The sequence below is a fragment of the Rattus norvegicus genome, chromosome X (assembly GCF_036323735.1).
Source record: "Rattus norvegicus strain BN/NHsdMcwi chromosome X, GRCr8, whole genome shotgun sequence".
Classification (NCBI taxonomy): Eukaryota; Metazoa; Chordata; class Mammalia; order Rodentia; family Muridae; genus Rattus; species Rattus norvegicus.
The window spans coordinates 150,506,799-150,527,028 of record NC_086039.1 but is presented as its reverse complement, the minus strand read 5'-3'; the positions used below and the strand labels follow the sequence as shown (position 1 = coordinate 150,527,028).

The window sequence follows — 20,230 nt, the reverse complement described above, 5'->3', positions numbered from 1 at the left end:
TCACAGGTATTCTATGTATTTTGGTTAATGTCCACTTTTCACTGAACACATACCATACATGTCTTTTTGGGTCTGGGTTACCTCACTCAGGATGATCTTTTCTAGTTCTATCCATTTGCCTGCAAAAACAAATGTGTTTATTTTTTATTTCTAAGAAAAACACTTTTGGAAACATTTAATTGAAATTCAATAATGTAGTAATTCTATAATGTAATGTTTTCCCAATGAATTAGTGAATTTCAAATTGATTAATAATTGCATTCATATTTATCCTACTTTGAGCAATAGGTATAGATTTTAAAGTAATACTAATTGTTGCTAATTAGATAGTTTACATAAACATTTTTCTTTACTTCTCAGAAAATGATATAAAAACAAACTCAAATGAACATTATTTTGTTATCTGATGTTAAATAGTGGTGATCCAGCATGGAAATCTGATCTGGGATTTTACACTCATTAACTTGAAGGGCCACATATTCTTAAAGGTCTCCATATTCTAAAATTATGGAATTTGATATTGATATTTAAATGTCACTAGTACAGATAGTGATATTTAAATTGATACTATAAACAAGAGTGGGAAGTCTTGGAGCAGACATAGAACAAGTAACAAATAAGATTATTGCTTTCAAAAGATAGGAGTTTCTTTTGTAGCTTCAGGAAATGGTTGTTTTATTATGCAAATTTGTTTTTTTTATAGTTTGGAAGATACCCTGTGTTTCATGAGAAAGATAATCAGTGGCCTCTTTGCATTATTCCTTTGAGGCTCTAATTGAACAATGTAAATCTCTTACTAAAATCACAACAGGTGTCCTAAACTCTGAAACTCTCATCAGTTCTAATAATGCTTCCTTTTATGCCACATGTGTTCATAGGAAGCTTAGGTATTTAGAACCATGTGATGCCTTGGCCAACATCAGAAATTCTCTATTCCATTCTCCTATTGGTTAATAGGCTTCTGATAATCAGTTTTTTACAGAGTGTATTTGCTACCCTTTATTGAGGAAATTGGAGTTGGAAGTTGAGGTGAAAATATCCTTAGTTTATAGCTAGTATGTGCAATTTTTATAATTAAATGATAGAATTCTATTAGTAAAGGCATGATAGATATGTGCTTATAAATGTCCATAGATTCATATTTTTTCACAGTAGGCCACTGGGATTCGTCAGTAGTCTGGAGATGTCATGCGTCCACTTTTGTCTATGTAATGCATTGTTTTACTGAAGGTTTTTATTGAACTATGCATACATGTGATATGCATATAGTGACATGCAACTATAGCTTTCAGGAGTTGTTGGAACTCAGCACATTGGCTTTTCAGGATTGCATAGACTCCATGCCCTTTAAGTAGTGCTTTTCTGGCAGAGATTTTGTCACCACAGATGATCACTGAATTGTTTCTATGCTGTGGTAACAGAGAAGCTGTCTTTGAATATAATAGGACAAACTGTGAAAGAGTAGTGGACCATAGACCTCTACTGAATTCCCCCTAGATAAAAAATATGAAGAGGGCTATATCATTTGCAGTACAGATTTGCTTATGTGTGTTGTTGTAAAATTGTATATATGGTTTTCTTTTACCCTACTAGGTCCAGCACTGCAGTTTCCCAAGATATCTGATCTTAGTCAGCAAAGCCTCTCACCTGCTTTGCTCCATCCCATATCACACTGCCAAAAGCCTCTCTCTGACCCTGGCAACAATCTCTCTACCCATCCAGTTCCCAAGGCAGGCTGTCACCATGGCAGAAATATACATCCATGTCAGCTCAGTGTCACGGCCTCCACATACTCTCTTAAACTTAAATCTGCACATGGAAGAACCCACAGCACAATAACCTTTAATCCAATTGATAAGATATAATTGCCCACCTAAACATAGAAAGCCCTTTACATATTCATCCCTCAAGAGCATTCATAACAACCTGTAAAGTTACAGCTGCTCCTCCGTCCCTCCTCTGTGTTTCTGGCATGGAAACCTGTGATGGGAACTAGATAGGTAGAGGGATTGCTGCCAGGCTCAGAGAGAGGTCTTCAGCAGTGTGATATGGGATGGAGCAGAGTGGGTGAGACTTTGCTGAATAAGACTGTAATATCTAGCAGACATCTTGGGGTACTTCAGTGCTGGATCTAGAGCGGGTAAAAGAAAGCCCATTTTTTATAATTTTACAACAGATGGCAAGCCAGCCTGATGGGCAGGAATCTACTAGTAATCCTAAGAGTTGAGAGAAAGTTTTATTTTCTAAGAGGAAAATAAATTTGAATAATCACCTGATCACCCAAGCCTGGGAACCTTAAACAAACAAAAGTCAGTCTCCTGTTGTGTGATAAGTAATGGCAGCTCTGAGAGTTAGAGATTAAAAGCTGGTTTTTAAAGAAAGTTGTTCAAAAAGTCTCTCATGATACTCATATTCCTTCTAACATAGGCTCCACAGGAATTTTGGGTTGAAATCTTAATGACAGGTTTTATTAAAAGGTGCTTTAAGTTTGTTTTTAAGAAAAGAGTACAGAGATTACCCGAATCACATGGAGATTTTCACCCAGGCTTTGGAATTTAGGGAGAATTAGTCACTGACTCCAAGAAGTATTGTGATATTTACAAGGTTATTTATTAAGGTCAAATAAAAATCTGTGGCCCTGGGTAGAGAGCTTAACAGATGGATATATTTTGGGCTAAAGTCCTCATTTGCTAAGTTACCTATTGATATTGGAATTAATAGAAGGTACTTACAAGTTATTAAGTTTAATTGGGCTAAAGCCCTAGTTTGATAAATTACTTATTGATATTGGAATTGATAGAAAGTGTTTAGTTTGTATATGAATTACCTCAATAAAGGCCATATGCCTCATGATGCTGGCTAGTGAGGGTTTGTGGTTATTTTTTATATTTACCATAACAGGAAGCTCAGATTCTCTTAACTGGTCTTCACAGGAATTTTGGATTAATTTCCTGATAGTACAGATTACAAAAGCCTATCAGGCTCATTGTTTAGCTTACTTCCTTTTTCAAAATTGTTTAATCTTCATAATGGGTATGACTTTGAGTTTTACGGTTATATTATTAGTCCGGAAGAGAGTGCAAGACACAAGGTTTTCTGGTTACAGACTAAGGAACACACAGTATTTTGGGAGAAAGATTTTGTCTTTGTGTTTTTAAAAAGTGTGATTAAGCTCTGTAAACCTCACAGAGTCATACTGATCAGATTTGAGAGAGGGAGACGGTCTGAAAAGCTAGATACAGGAGAATCAAACAAAAAGATACCTCAATTCTAAATTTTTGTCTTGAGAGTTGTATTTTGCAGAGTGTGCCTACTTGGGTTCCTGGTCACAAGGACTTTCAGCTGGGTCCAGTGAGGACACATGATGTTACAGTGTTTGATTCATACTTCCTATCCCCTACCCACAAGGATATCTCAACACCCATGTACAGATTGAAGAAGTTATAGAAGTGTTGTCACCCCAATTCCCTGGAATTTGGGAAGGCTGAAAGTGGTTATTCTAAGGTTGTTTTTAATGAGGAATTTAGAAATGGTTGTAATTTAACAGGGAGGAATTAGCTAGAATGAGTTGTGCAGTCATGATCTCAATTGGTAAGCAAGCTAAAATCATATCTTTGCTTTGGTATAGAATATGTTTGTTAAAAAACAGTAAAAGTACAGGGTTTAGAGCCAATCATTCTACTGATGCCATTACAAATTTCTGAGTTGATTACACATGTGAGTTAAGGGCCAAATAGCAAATTCATGGCTCTGAGTTTGTGAGAGTACTTTCAAGATAATATTTAAGATATAAAGACAACATTCCAGATTACCTTATGTAGATAATTTTTTTCAAAAACGTCAGAAGTCCAAAAAATACGAAATTTATTTATCGTTTGTTGAGACATATCTGCTCCTAATAGTTCCCCTTTGACGGATTTAATGAAGAAATTAAACATCTCTAACTCCAGGTGAGGCAAGGACAAAACTGCCTGTTTCATCTACAGATGAATACTGTCCAGAATAGGACAAATTATGCAGAATAGTTGACTGAGAAGACAGGGTGATCAGCCCTTCAAAAATCTGCAATTCAAAAGTCTGTCAGTTGATTTTGGGCGAGAAGACTGAAGACTTGAGCTCACATGTTACTAACAGAGGACTGTGCTAGTGGAGATTTGTCTCTACAACCTCTGAGTTCTGAAAGCCATGTTAGGCTTCCTATATGTATAGATATTTAGTTATTCTCAGATATCTGAGGGGTCAAAGACTGATTAGAGTTTCATAGCCTATCAGGCTGTTTAACTCTGAAAACACATATTTTATTAGATAGTTAACAGAAAGTAAACAAGCTAGCCAGGATATAACATAGATTTTAAGTCTTTCCTAAGCTGGAATATATAACTAAATGTTCTGATTAACTGACAAAGTATTGGATTGTGTTAGATATATTTTATGCTGTTAGTTACAAAATGATAATAGTTGTACTTAGCTTATATTTGAGAGAAAAGGTTTTTTTAGTTAGACAAAAAGTGAGAAATGAGGAATGATGTCATCATACAGGTGCGGTAGGTACAGGACAGAAGGAACCTTCAGTCTCTAATTGAAACCTTGCCTCCATATCTCCTCTTATGAATATTTTTGTTCCCTTTAGACCTTCATGAGGTCTGTGGATTATATCTTGGGTAATTTGAGCTTTTGGGCTAATATCCACTTATCGGTGAGTGCATGCCGTGTGTGTGTTTCTCTGACTGTGTTACTTCGCTCAGGATGATATTTTCTAGTTTGATCCATTTGACTATGATTTCATGAAGTCATTGCTTTTCATTGCTGAGTAGTATTCCACTGTTTAGATGTGTTGTTGAAATGTGGGATGATGTCACAGGAGAGACAGGTAGGTAGAATGAGGCCTGTCAGTGGACAAGAAGGAAGGATGTGTAGGAGAAAAGATTGGGGGAAATGGGAGGAGACTGGAACTGAAGGGAAAGGAAGGGACCAGAAGAGAGGGAGGAGTGTGGAGAGAACACTGGAGGTGACCTTAAGATTCCACTCTTCTGTATTTACAGGTTGTTATGAATGTTCTTGAGGGATGGATGTGTATAGGGATTTGTATATTTAGGTGGGGAATTATATCTTATAAATTGGATCAAACGTTATTGTGTTGTGTGTTCCTCATGTGCATTTTTAAGGGAAAGAGTTTGCTGCTGCTATTCTAGGCTGCCATGGAGACATTTTGCTGAATGAGGTCATATGTCTAGCAGTTATCTTGGGTCATTGCCTTGCTGGATCTAGTCGGAGATAAAAGGTAGCATTTTGTTTTTTATATAATTACAAAACCAGAGATGTACCACATTTTCTGTATCTGTTCCTCTGTCGAAGGGCATCTGGGTTCTTTCCAGCTCCTGCCCATTATAAATAAGGCTGCTATGAATATAGTGGAGCAATTGCCTATGATTTCATGAAGTCATTGTTTTTTATAGCTGAGTAGTATTCCACTGTGTAGATGCCTTGTTGAAATGTGGGATGATGTCACAGGTGAGGCAGGTACAAGATAGAATGAGGCCTCTCATTGGACGAGAAGGAAGGATGTGCAGGAGGAAAGTCTGAGGGAAGGGGAGGAGACTGGATCGGAAGAGAACAGAAGAGAAGGAGGAGTGTGGAGAAGCCACATGGCAAGAATACTGGAGGTGACCTTAGGATTCCACTCTCTGCATTTACAGGTTTTTGTGAATGTTCCTGAGGGATGGATGACTCTACGACTTTGTATGTTTAGGCGGGGAATTATATCTCATAAATTGAATCAAAGGTTATTGTGTTGTGTGATCCCTCATGTACATTTTTAAAGGTAAGAGAGTGTGCGGCCGCTATTCTAGGTCGCCGTGGGTGGCTTTGCTGAATGAGGTCTCATGTAGCAGTTATCTTTGGACATTCGCTTGCTGGATCTAGTCGGAGATAAAAGGTAGCATTTTGTTTTTTTATATTTTTACAAAACCAGGAATTGTGCCACATTTTCTGTATCCAGGCCTCTGTCAAAGTGCATCTGGGTTCTTTCCAGCTCCTGCCCGTTATAAATAAGGCTGCAATGAACATAGTGGAGCAATTACCTATGATTTCTTGAAGTCATGGTTTTTTACAGCTGAATAGTACTCCACAGTGTAGATGTGCTGTAGAAATGTGGGATGATGTCACTGGTGAGGCAGGTACAAGATAGAATGAGGCCTCTCATTGGAGGAGAAGGAAGGATGTGTGGGAGGAATATCTGAAGGAAGGGGAGGAGACTGGAAGGGAAGGGAAAGGAAGGGAACGGAAGAGAAGGAGGAGTGTGGAGAAGCCACATGGCGAGAACACTGAAGGTGACCTTAGGATTCCACTCTCTGCTTTTACAGGTTGTTATGAATGTTCCTGGGGATGGATGACTAGAGGGCCTTTACGTTTGGGTGGGAAATTATAACGTATAAATCGAATCAAAGGTTATTGTGTTCTGTGTTCGCTCATGTGCATTTTTAAAGGTAAGAGAGTTTGCTGCTACTATTCTAGGCCGCCATGGAGAAGCTTTGCTAAATGAGGTCAGATATCTAGCAGTCATTCATCTTGTAGCATTTCCTTGCTGGATTTAGTCGGAGAGAAAAGGTAGAGTTTTGTTTTTTATATTTTTACAAAAGCAGAGATGTACCACATATTCTGTATCCATGCCTCTGTCAAAGGGCATCTGGGTTCTTTCCAGCTCCTGCCCGTGATAAATAAGGCTGCTATGAACATAGTGGAGCAATTGCCTATGATTTCATGAAGTCATTGTTTTTTATAGCTGAGTAATATTCCACCGTGTAGATGTGTTGCAGAAATGTGGGATGATGTCTCAGGTGAGGCAGGTACAAGATAGAATTAGGCTTGACTTTGTATGAGAAGAAAGGATGTGCTGGAGAAAAGTTTGAGGGACGAAGAGGAGACTGGAATGGAAGGAAAAGGAAGAGAGGGAGGAATGTAGAGAAGCCATGCCGAGAGAACACTGAAGGTGACTTAGGATTCCACTCTTCTGCTCTTACAGGTTGTCACGAATGCTCTTGAGGGACGGGTTTGTGTAGTGCTTTTTTTATTTTTAGTTTGGGAATTATATCTCATAAATTGTATCAATGGTTATTTTGCTGTGTGTTCCCTCACCTGCATTTTTCAGTGTTAGGCACTGTGGGGCTGCAATTCTGGGCTGCCCTGCAGAGGCTTTGCTCAATGAGGTAAAAGATGTCGCAGTTATCTTGGGACATTCCCTTGCTGGATTCAGTCTGAGAGAAAAGGTAGCATTTTGTTTTTTATATTTTTACAATACCAGAGTTACTACCACATGTTGAGTATCCATTCCTCTGTGGATGGTCTTCTGGGTTCTTTCTAGCTCTTGCCCGTTATAAATAAGGCTGCTATGCATATAGTGGAGCAATTACCTATGATTTCTTGAAGTTATGTTTTTTTAGGGCTGAATAGTACTCCACAGTGTAGATGTGCTGTAGAAATGTGGGATGATGTCTCAGGTGAGGCCGGTACAAGATAGAATGAGGCCTCTCAATAGAGGAGAAGGAAGGATGTGCAGGAGGAAAGTCTGAAGGAAGGGGACAGAAGAGAAGGAGGAGTGTGGATAAGCCAGGCTGAGAGAAAAGTGAAGCTCCCATGGATATTCCAATCTGGGCATTTACAGGCTGTCATGAATGTCCTTGACAGATCGATTTGTATAGGGCTTTGTATGTTTATGTGGGGAATTATATCTCATAAATTGTATCAAAGGTTATTGTATTGTGTGTTCCCTCATGTGCATTTTTTAAGGGTTAGAGAGTGTACAGCTCCTATTCAAGGCCGCCATGGAGACGCTTTGCTGAATTGTTGAGTGAGGTAACTTATGTAGCCATTATCCCGTTCCATTGCCTTCGTGGATCTATTCAGAGAGAAAAAGTAGTGTTTTTATACTTTTACAAAACCAGGAATTGTGCCACATTTTCTGTATCCAGGCCTCTGTCAAAGTGCATCTGGGTTCTTTCCAGCTCCTGCCCGTTATAAATAAGGCTGCAATGAACATAGTGGAGCAATTACCTATGATTTCTTGAAGTCATGGTTTTTTACAGCTGAATAGTACTCCACAGTGTAGATGTGCTGTAGAAATGTGGGATGATGTCACTGGTGAGGCAGGTACAAGATAGAATGAGGCCTCTCATTGGAGGAGAAGGAAGGATGTGTGGGAGGAATATCTGAAGGAAGGGGAGGAGACTGGAAGGGAAGGGAAAGGAAGGGAACGGAAGAGAAGGAGGAGTGTGGAGAAGCCACATGGCGAGAACACTGAAGGTGACCTTAGGATTCCACTCTCTGCTTTTACAGGTTGTTATGAATGTTCCTGGGGATGGATGACTAGAGGGCCTTTACGTTTGGGTGGGAAATTATATCGTATAAATTGAATCAAAGTTCATTGTGTTCTGTGTTCGCTCATGTGCATTTATAAGGTAAGACAGTTTGCTGCTACTATTCTTGGCCGCCATGGAGAAGCTTTGCTAAATGAGGTCAGATATCTAGCAGTCATTCATCTTGTAGCATTTCCTTGCTGGATTTAGTCGGACAGAAAAAGTAGCATTTTGTTTTTTATATTTTTACAGTACCAGAGCTATTACCACATGTTGAGTATCCATTCCTCTGTCAAAGGGCGTCTGGGTTCTTTCTAGCTCTTGCCCGTTATAAATAAGGCTGCTATGCATATAGTGGAGCAATTACCTATGATTTCTTGAAGTCATGTTTTTTTAGGGCTGAATAGTACTCCACAGTGTAGATATGTTGCAGAAATGTGGGATGATGTCTCAGGTGAGGCAGGTACAAGATAGAATTAGGCTTGACTTTGTATGAGAAGAAAGGATGTGCTGGAGAAAAGTTTGAGGGACGGGGAGGAGACTGGAATGGAAGGAAAAGGAAGAGAGGGAGGAATGTAGAGAAGCCATGCGGAGAGAACATGAAGGTGACTTAGGATTCCACTCTGGGCATTTATTTACAGGTTGTTATGAATGTTCTTGAGGGATGGATGTGTATAGGGCTTTGTATGTTTATGTGGGGAATTATATCTTATAAATTGTATTAATGGTTATTTTGTTATGTGTTCCCTCATGTACAGATTTAAGAGTAAGAGAGTGCAGAGGCTAGTCTAGGCCACCACAGAGTTGGGATGTGTGTTTCTGGAAACGTGCCTTGGGAACTAGATAGGTAGAGAGATTGCTGCCAGGCTCAGAGAGAGGCCTTCAGCAGTGTGATATGGGATGGAGCTGAGCGGGTGAGACACTTTGCTGAATGAGATTGAGATGCTGCCAGGCTCAGAGAGAGGCCTTCAGCAGTGTGATATGGGATGGAGCTGAGCGGGTGAGACACTTTGCTGAATGAGACTGAGATATCTAGCAGTTAAATTGGGGCACTATGGTGCCGGGTCTAGAGGGGAATGGTAAAAGTCCATTTTTTTTATAATTTTACAACAACACATGTGGACCACAAAATGAGTAAAAATATTGAAATGGAAACTGTTCACACTATGAGTCAGTATATTCATGAGACAAGAAACAGAACCACTTTTGAGAGGCAAAAACAGCTAAGAACTTTAAAAATTGCCAGAAAGTTAATCAGTCAATCAAATAGATATTACCATTCTGAATAGTAAATTCAATATACAATATGCTGATATTTATACTAAGTGGCCAAAAAGTACACAGAAATGATATATGAATAATGTATTTCACAGCATTACTTTTTTGCACAAATCCTATGAAAGTAGACCAGTTTTAAATTCTTGAATGAACTTTATTTAATTTTTACTAATGGCATAATATCTTCGACATATGTCAAAAATCTTGGACATACATGGTAGCTCTGCTGTACCAAGAAAACAGCTATTGTCTTTTAGTAGTAGCAGCTCCATTTCTTCCTTCTTGCCCTGGGAAGGTCCTTCATTTTCCTGCCACAATTTCTCATGAAGCAGATTGTGCTCACTTCATATCTCTCAGTTCCTTTTCAACAGAAATAGAGAACACTCTGAAGCAGTTCAAAGAAGCAGGGCTAAGTATCTGGGGATTTGAAATACTTATTTACCAGCCAGTTTTAGGCCTTGGCCTCTATACCAGCGTCTGCACCCTTTTAAATTCAATGACATTGTACCCAGCAAAAATCTTCTGGATATAGGTTTTTGTTTAACATGGAATACTTCCAGAAGACAAAATGTATATTTATTTTTTTGTTTCCTCCCTCAGAAATTATTTTTCCCATATTTTTTAATCTATATTTTCAACTTTTTGATTAACTAAAGATGTATACCATCTTCAAGATTAGAGGTTTAATTTTATATTCTAAGGAATAAATTTTAATACTTGTTACTCATATCAGTGTAGCCACAGGAGTAAGATCTATACTTTTGTATTTCAATGTTACATGTGTATCACTTCAGATTTTCTGTTGTGTAAAACAAGTAGGGAAAAGAAATAAAAATTTGTTGTTAGAATGCTATCTATGTACAGGCCACATAAATGTTCATTTTTAACCAAGTATTTATTTGTTCTGGCTTATGGGATTAATACAAAAGTAAATGAAAACCTTTCCTAATAACTCATGATAGACTTTCCTGGATAAATTGTAAATGTGTAGGTGTCCCTTCCATATGGTTTTATAGTCAGGAATGCTTATTACATTTCATGAATTGCAAAGCTGAAGAAGTCAAGCATGGCATCTCATGTGTACTTATTAAGATAAGCACTGTAATATGGGAATTTAGATCATTAGTGATTCAAAACAATCCAGACTCATATGTTAATGTTAAGTATTTCTGAGTATAGGATTAGGGAATTTCTTTTTATTATTTGTCTTTTATAAATTTTTATAATAAGCAAGCAATGTTAAAATAATTTTCTTTTTTATTTTCCTCATCTTAAATTTTTTTGCTGGGTATTTTTTTATTTACATTTCAAATGTTACTCCCTTTTCCTGTTTCTTCCTCATCCATCCCACTTTCCTGCTGCCCCCCCCCCCACATTCTCCTGCACAGGGGAGAACCTTGGGAGAACCAAAGGGCTTCTCCTCCCATTTATGCCCAACAAAGCCATCCTCTGCTTCATATGCAACTTGAGCCATGGATCAATCCATGTATACTCTTTGGGTAGTGGTTTAGTCCCTGGGAGCTGTGGTTGGTTGGCATTGTTGTTCTTACCTGGTTTTGGTTGTTCTTTCAGTCTCTCTGCTCTTAACTTTGCCTCCATATCCCCTCCTATGAATATTTTTGTTCCCCGTTTTAAGAAGGAGTGAAGCATCCACACTTCGGTCATCCTTCTTGAGTTTCATGAGGTCTGTGGATTATATCTTGGGTAATTTGAGCTTTTGGGCTAATATCCACTTATCAGTGAGTACATGCCATGTGTGTTTTTCTCTGACTGTGTTACCTCACTCAGCATGATATTTTCTAGTTCAGTCCATTTGCCCATGATTTCATGAAGTCATTATTTTTTATAGCTGAGTAGTATTCCACTGTGTAGATGTGTTGTAGAAATGTGGGATAATGTCTCAGGTGAGGCAGGTACAAGATAGAATGAGGCCTCTCATTAGACAAGAAGGAAGGATGTGCAGGAGGAAAGTCTGAAGGAAGGGGAGGAGACTGGAAGGGAAGGGAAAGGAAGGGAACAGAAGATAAGAAAGAGTGTGGAGAAGCCAGGCAGACAGACTGTGAAGCTGACATGGATATTTCAATCTGGGCATTTACAGGCTGTCATGAATGTCCTTGACAGATGGATTTGTATAAAGCTTTGTATGTTTATGTGGGGAATTATGCCTCATAAATTATATCAAAGGTTATTGTGTTGTGTTTTCCCTCATGTTCATTTTTAAGGGTTAGAGAGTGTACAGCTCCTATTCAAGGCCACCTGGAGACGCTTTGCTGAATTGCTGAATGAGGTAACTTATGTAGCCGCTATCCTGTTCCATTGCCTTCCTGGATCTATTTGGAGATAAAAGGTAGCATTTTGTTTTTTTATATTTTTATAAAACCAGAGCTACTATACATGTATCCATTCCTCTGTGGATGGGCGTCTGGGTTCTTTCCAGCTCCTGCCCATTATAAATAAGGCTGCTATCAACACAATGGAGCAATTGCCTATGATTTCATGAAGTCATTGTTTTTTATAGCTGAGTAGTATTCCACTGTGTAGATGTGTTGTTGAAATGTGGGTTACTGTCAAAGGTACAAGACAGAATGAGGTCTGTCATTGGATGAGAAGGAAGGATGTGCAGAAGAAAAGTTTGAGGGAAGGGGAGGAGACTGGAATGGAAGGTAAAGGTAGGGACGTGAAGAGAGGAAGGAGTGTATAGAAGCTATACTGAGAGAACACTGGAGGTGACCTTAAGATTATACTCTGTATTTATAAGTTGTTATGAATGTTCTTGAGGGATGGATGTGTATAGGGATTTGTATGTTTAGGTGGGGAATTATATCTTGTAAATAGGATCAAAGGTTATTTTGTTGTGTGTTCCCTCATGTGCATTTTTAAGGGTAAGAGAGTGTGCTGCTGCTATTCTAGGCTGCCATGGAGATACTTTTCTGAATGAGGTCATATATCTTGCGGTTATCTTTGGTCATTGTAGTGCTGGATCTAGTCGGAGATAAAAGGTAGCATATTGTTTTTTATATTACAAAACCATAGAAGTACCACATTTTCTGTATCTATTCCTTTGTCAAAGGTCATCTTGTTTCTTTCTAGCACCTGCCTATTATAAATAAGGCTGTTATGAACATAGTGGAACATGTGTCCTTGCTGAATTTTTTTTTTAGCATTCAATCAGATGTATGGACTGATAGGAATTTTGGAAGTGACATAAGTAATGGGTTAGAAAAGAGCAAAAGGGGGAAAGCTCATCCATTGTTCTTCTTGTCATTCTTTTGGTATTAGCTTACAAAGGAGTAAATTTTAACATAATATCATTTATGTGGACTTTATGTGGAATTTTTTTCCTGTCCTTTGCCACAACTCCTGCTTGTGCTAGTCCTTCTTGGAAGTCCCTTTCCTCTTCCTTGTCATACTCTTTCTTTTATTTTGAAAGTTCCCTTAAGACCTTTTTAACTGCAATGATCCCATTCTATGTCTCATGTTCTGATTCTTGATTGGTTTATTTCTTTGGTTAATAGAGACAAATTTCTCATGGGCTCTCTGAAAAGAGACATTGTAAGTGATAACATTTAACCCATAATAGGATGCAATAAGACAGTACGCAGTGCCTAAACTATATATCATTTGATAGTAAAATAATCTTTTCCCATATAATATTTTTAACTTATCTTTGGTTAATGTCTGTTGTAGACTAGCTCTCTATGTAATCAGATTTTTTTTGAAATTTTAGTACTTTGCAAATACTGAATTAAATAATCCTGAATAAATTTGTAAAAGATAACAATGAGTACCCTAAGGATCACAATTCTAAGAGATACTCCCAGTTGTCCCTGACTATAATTTCCGAAGAAATTCTCTGGAGATAAGAATAATCATTATTATAGTTATCAATGACTAACCTTTAAAAATGTCTTGGTTTGTGGCTGTATTTCAAATATTAATATTAAAAAGTCTCTGGATTAACACTTCCACTGCTTTATGACTGTTTTCATACAAAAGTCAGAATTAAAAATTCAATTTTGGTTTTAATATATTTGTTAATTTTTATTTTATGAAAATACATTTTTCTTGTCTTTTTATCAATTCACTTATTTGTGATTCATCAGTAAATATTTATTTGCTTTCTAGGTGACAGGCATATTATAAATATTGTGAAATATAAAGATGACTCAAGGTATAGTCCCTGAACTCAGGTGGCTCATAGAGTAAGTGTCCTTCCTTATTCCCCTTACTGTCTTTCTAACAGTCCTGCTGTCTTAGAAAACTCTTTTGTTTTCATCTTTCACCTTTCCCCAAACCTTAGCATTTCATTTGAACTATGATTACATAAAGTTTTCATAACCTGGAGATACCTTTTTCAGTTGCTTAATATTTAGAATGAGTGGCACAAATAGCATGTGTATAGTGCTCCACATCTTCTTGTCCCAACTTTTTAATGTTGTTGCTGTGGCAACCAGCTGCAGGCCTCAGGGCAACTGACTTCAACTATACCATGTACCTCTCCTTTCTGTCAAGTGACTTGTTGCCCAGTAAAAATTGTATTTCATATAGGATACTATTCTTTTAAACATATGTGCACCAAATACTGTAAGGTATTCACATGTGTTAATTAAATTTGTGGTTTGTGTTTAGTTCATATTTAATTTGGTGCCTTCTATTTTTTACATTTATTAAATTTTGGCAACTTTACTTGTAAAGCTGTCTCTTTACATTAATATTCAAAAGAAGCAACTTCTGACCATTACAGGAAATGGCCCATTTGACAGACTCAATGCTACTGTCACTTGAGTGGATTCTTTTTACTGTGATACTGGAGATCAAACCTAAGAAGTCATCCATGACAGGCAAGCACTTAGCAATTCAGCTACATACCTAGTCAGGTGGGTAATTTTGTGAAAATCCTATATAACTTCTTAGAAGAATCCAATCTCACACAGGACTAAGCCCCTTTTTTCATGACTATGACTTACATTGAGAAAGTGTAACCTAACTTTTTTTCTTTCAGAGTGACTTTGAGAATGGCATTTAGCTTTTTATGCTTATTTGCCACATTCATCATTTGTGTTATACAAGCAAATAGCATTCCCCACGTGTGAGGCCTCATAGTTCTAGATTCCTTTTTGTGTTTCCCTTTCTTAGAAACCAGATGCTTTTGATTCCACAGTATTTTCATATAGCATCCTCTTAAAACAGACCATAAACCTTTGTCTCCAACAATGGATTTACCCACCTCTTATTTTCGAGACAGGGTTTCTCTTTGTGTTATCTCTTGCTGTCCTTGAACAAATTTAATAGACCAGGCTGACCATGAACTAGAGATCCATCTGGCTCTAGTTCCAAGTGCTGTGATTAAAGTCATGGATCACCACCTGGCCTATATTTATACACATTTACCCTGATGGAAAAGACAAAAGCTAGACCTTCATTTTTGGAAGGTTTAAGATGCATATATGGTGATGGTTTTCTGGCTGAAGATTCTGAAAGAGGCATAGTGCATCATGTGGCAAGGCCAGGACATGTACATGTTTCTTTTAGACTCTTTCCATCTAAAAATAACATTAATTTTCAATCATGGTATTCTTCCACGATGACCTTAATCAATTTCAGTCACTTCTGAAAGGCATACTTTTAAAACATTGTAGTCTGATCAGGTCATGAATCCTTGTGGGAAACACTTAAGTCCAGAGCCAAGGTTTAGGACATTATATCTAATAATTTTTCACTTTACTATCATCTATATAGCTTCCCCATGTGTAGTTATTTTGGTCACTGAAATTGTTGGCACATGTTTTGCTGTTGTATTTTGATCAATCTCTAAAAAGTTCTCTTGTTTCATTTGTTCTCATCAGTTTTTTTTTTTAATCATTAAAGTGATGAAACCTATTTTTTTGTTGTTGTTGTTACAGGATTACCTTAGTCTGGTACCTATGAATGTAGAAATTTCTAATGAGGTTATAGAGGAATCACTTAAAAAGGTAATTCCTTATTGGGGTAAAAGTCTCTTTTTCCAGGATTCTCATTTTTTGCTACTTATGAATAGCAGTTACTGATATTAAAGAGAAATTATGTAAAAACAGAGTTTCTTATTGGAGTAAAAACTATATGTTGGTCCTATCAATAGATACCATGTTATTGAAGTTATATACTATAAGTTTTTGTATGTTTTGAATTAGAAGCTTGGTATGTACCATAGTGTGGCCTACAAATTACTGTGTAATTGAGAAAATTCTTGAGCTTGTGCTGCTTCCGCCTTAGTATACTGAATGTTGGGATTGCAGTTCTGTACCATGTGTTGCTGCTGTGAATGAGAAATTAATATTCATGAAGTAGGTTTTGATCTTACCTAATAACTATGATAAACTGAGTGGTGAATTCCTCTTTGCTTAGCCTACTAGTTCACCAGAACCAACGAATTACTCAGGATTAGCCAGAATATCAGATTGATTAAATAATTCAGTCCTGATTTTCCATTTCTATTAAACAATATATGTAATAGGTAGAAATAGGAATTCTGCTTTGTTTTTATGTAAATAATGCAGCAGTCAGCATGATCTTCTCTAGTTAGAAATGGAGACACAAAATACTCATGTCTAAGGTTCCCCCATTGATGCCAAATTTCTCCTCATTAACTATTTCAACTTTGTAACGTATATGATTTTCAAATCAGTGCTACATATATAGTTCAGTACATTTTCAGGTCTAAAAGAGAGTAAACACTATTTAGTCTTGAGAACTGAAACTATTTGGGAAAATGAATTATGAGAAATGTCTTCCAAAGTAGACTTTTTTTCAGTATCTATAAATTATAAATTTGGAAGGCCATTTTTACATCTTGAAAATAGTAGGACTTGGGCTTTTACAATTATGGTTCTAATTCAAGGTATTCAACTGCAGAAGAGGAATTGATTGTTAATCTAAAGAAGAAAATATGTGGCTTTGTTTTCAGGCACTGTTTTGGACAAATCAACCTTACTAAAACAATGTAATAAACATTGTTCTTTTGGTTCAAAAATACATTGAATTGTGTATGTTCAGTATGTGTTACTTTTACTTAAAGATGGTTATTAGTTCAAGTCTGTAACAAGGAAACATAAAGAGGAAGAAAAGGAAGATCAACAAACTGAAAAATAAATAAATCATTGTTTACCTTTTTAAGAAAACTCAGTTCAAAATCTCTATAGGTAGCAATTTTGCCTCATATTTCCTTGCCAAGTTTCAAAGTGTTCCTAATAGTTCTAACATCTATGAGATTTGGGAGTATTAAAGTAAAATAATGATTGCTCTTGACTATTTCTGAAGCAACTTCTTGATTGGAAAGTTTTTTTTTTCAGTGTCATTGCATATGCTGAGTATATTTTCTAATAATGACATGTATCTTCATCTGTAGGAAAATGGTTTTCAGATATAAATTACAGTTGTCATTTTTAGCTGATCTCTAGTAATTACAAATATTTTTCTTTCAGTTTCTTTAAGAGCATTCCTAGGCTGAATACTTCATTAAAGGTACACAGAAGCTGTTGTGCCTAATGTGCATTCCACTGCAGTGAAAAGATACATAATTCAATAGTATAATGGGATAAGAGGCATAAAGTGAGTTCTTGTAAAAACAAACTTAAATTTCCATATGTTTTCTCTGGATGGAATTACCTAGAATGTATTATTCTTCAAATGAGTGTGTGAAAATATCTATAAATATTAGTGGTAAGAGGGACCTACTTGAACATAGTTGTCCAAGGTTTTATTTTAGTTCAGTCATTTAGACATGCAATAACTACACAACTGAGGTAAACTAGTCAATATCAGGAACAAAGCAAAAACATGTACAAGTATGTTGGACCTCCTAGGTTACGTGTCTAAAGAAGGCCTCAGGCATCTGAAAACTATTTTCAGATCCAAAATTTAAGGACTATGGGTAAACTCTGACACTTGTCAAGGACCAATAGTGCAAAAGAACATTTCCTAGGCATAAGCATGGCATGAACAATTAAATTAAATTGGCAAAAATCTAGTAATATTTATGTTTAAAAGATCTTCATTTTTATAAAACCTTTTATATACAGTTTTTTGTTTTTTATGGAGTGTCAAGCATAAAAAAATATCTGAATGTCTTAGATGCCTTAATGGCTTAAGCGTGAAGTCTATTTTGCAAAACTTACTTCTTATCGTTAATGTGACCATTGCTATAAATCTTAATATTCAGTCACTATTTTAGTAATAATAAAAGACCATGTTCACTTTTTACTTTCTGGATATGATATTGTTACTTCTTATGCAGATTGAAACATTGATGTGCTGTTTGTTTTTGCTTATTTACAGCAGGATGATATTTTAGGTCGTGGGATTTAAATTTGAGATTGACATCTTATCCATCCCAGCAGATTGTATAGTATGTACTTAAAATTTTAGAAATAGTAATAGGAAGCTTCTAGCTAAGTTCCAATTTGCTTTAGCTATACAATGATCCTTGAACCTTGGTGGGAAGGGTGCGATATATAGATACTCAATTTAGGGCTGTGTTCACTGCAATATCTTACTGTCTGCACATTAGTAAATAGATGTTCTTCATGTTGTTATTGTCCAGTGGAAGAAGTAGCTTCTTTGATGTGAGGTAAAATACTGGGAGTCAGTTTAATACTATCCCCATGGAGCCTAATAATTTTAGTAGGTTCTGCTCTATGGACTATGATGTTTCAAAATAATTGTGATGAATATTTTTAATGTATATGATCACTTTAATTGCTTTTAGATTCCAAATTTTATTCCTCTCCTGGTCCAGCCTCCAACTGTTCCACATTCCACATCTCCCCCACCTCAACTACCCCACCAGACCTCTAAACTTCCTGGGGCCTCCAATGTCTTGAGGGTTAGGTATATCTTCTCTGACTGAGACTAGACCCGGGAGTCATCTACTGTATACATGTTGGAGGACTCATCTCAGCTGGTGTATGCTACCTGGTTGATGGTCCAGTGTGTGAGAGATCTTAGGAGTCCAGGTTGAGACTGCTGGTTCTCCTACAGGGTTGCCCTCCTTCTCAGCTTTCTCCAGCTTTTCCCTAATTCAGCCACAGGGGTCAGCAGCTTCTGTTCATTGTTTTGGTGCACATATATGCATCTGACTCCTTCAGCTGTTTGTTGGGTCTTTTGGCAGGCAGTCATGACACATCCCATTTTGTGAGTGCCCCATAGCCTCAGTAATGGTGTCAGGTTTTGGGGCCTCCCATTGTGCTGGATCCTACTTTGGGCCTGTCACTGGACCATCTTTTCCATTTCCATCCCTGCATTTCTTTCAGACAGGAAGAATTATATGGGTCAGAGTTTTGACTGTGGGTAGCAAGCCAGACCCAAAAGGACCTGCACTGTTTGTTCTAAAGTGGATATTTGCCCAAAAAAGTACATAATACCCAAGATATAGTCCACAGAACTCAAAAAGGTCAACAAGCTGAAGGGCCCAAGTGAGGAGGGTGCACTTGGGAGGGAGAAGAAGGAAGGCAATCACAAGGGGAATTGGAGGGAGCATTGGATATTGGATAGGGGAAAAGGACTGAAGCCGAGGGCCAGCTTAAAGAACAGAAACACGATTTTGGGAGGAAGGAGTAGGGGAGGACCCTCCAGAATGTACCAGAGACCTAGGAAGTGAGCGACAAGAAAGACTCAGTGGAGAGTGTATTGGATGAAATGTCCTATAGTGGCAAGAGGGAACTTGTTGAGCCCACCTCCAGCCGAAAGACAGGGTATCAAGTGAGGGGTTGCCTTAATTCTTTAAAGTTCTTTTCAGTTTAGAAATAGACTAAACTTGGTGCTCCGCAGTTTGAAAGCATATTTAATGTATCAGTCTTTGTTTACTATGGTTAACATTGCCTAACATTTTAATTTCAAATTGTTTAATGGTATCTCCACTTTTTTGCATGACTCAGTTAAAGAATTTCACTTTCTGTGTCAAAAATAAGTGAGTTAAAGGACCATGTCTGATAACTCTGCCACCATGAATGTAGGTAAAGTTTACTTCCAACTTCTTCTAGATTTCCTCCTGCGTCAATGGAAACAAGATCTTTGTGATCATTTGAGTTTAAAGGAAAACATTTTACTAGTGGTAATTATAGATAGTGTAAAGAGTTGTAGGTAATATATAAGATTATCGCAAACCATTTTGTAGCTTCTATGGAGAAAATATTTATTTTAGGTAATTGTTTTCCTTTTTTATTTTTGCATTGAGGATGTTAACACAACTTCCTGTGTTTCTGAAGCATTCTTCTGGCTCCTCTGTGTGAGTATGAGTAGTTATAAAGATAATGGTTAGTTCTGAGTTTGAGGAAATCTACATAAGGGCTCCATGTGTACTGCCATTGTGTAAGTAAACAATTTAGAAGTATAGACACTGTTTGCTATTGTTTCTGCTTGTCTGCTGCTTACAACCAACTTATAACCCAAGACAAAGTACTAAAGATGTATTAGTGGATTTCTGTTCTATAGAGTGTCTTTGTAAGACCTATTTTTTCCTGATTCTAAGTTAAATAATATAAGGATAGTGACATACTTAAATAGTGGAAGAACTTCTTTAATATGGACTGTTTTTCATATGTTCACCCTCAAAATTCCATAGACAC

The 20,230-nt window shown here is 37.1% G+C and overlaps 1 long non-coding RNA gene across 4 annotated transcripts in view; it reads left to right on the top strand.

Annotated features, from left to right (window-relative positions):
- The window catches only part of LOC108349259 (uncharacterized), a 75,470-nt gene that overhangs the window by 15,332 nt on the left and 39,908 nt on the right, over positions 1-20,230 (top strand). For 2 of the 4 annotated variants that reach the window (XR_005498163.2, XR_001842825.3), the window contains exon 3: positions 1-20,230. This exon is cut by the window's left edge and continues 11,803 nt beyond it; it is cut by the window's right edge. This is a non-coding gene — a long non-coding RNA (uncharacterized LOC108349259). The other 2 variants (XR_010061302.1, XR_010061301.1) reach the window with 2 other exon arrangements.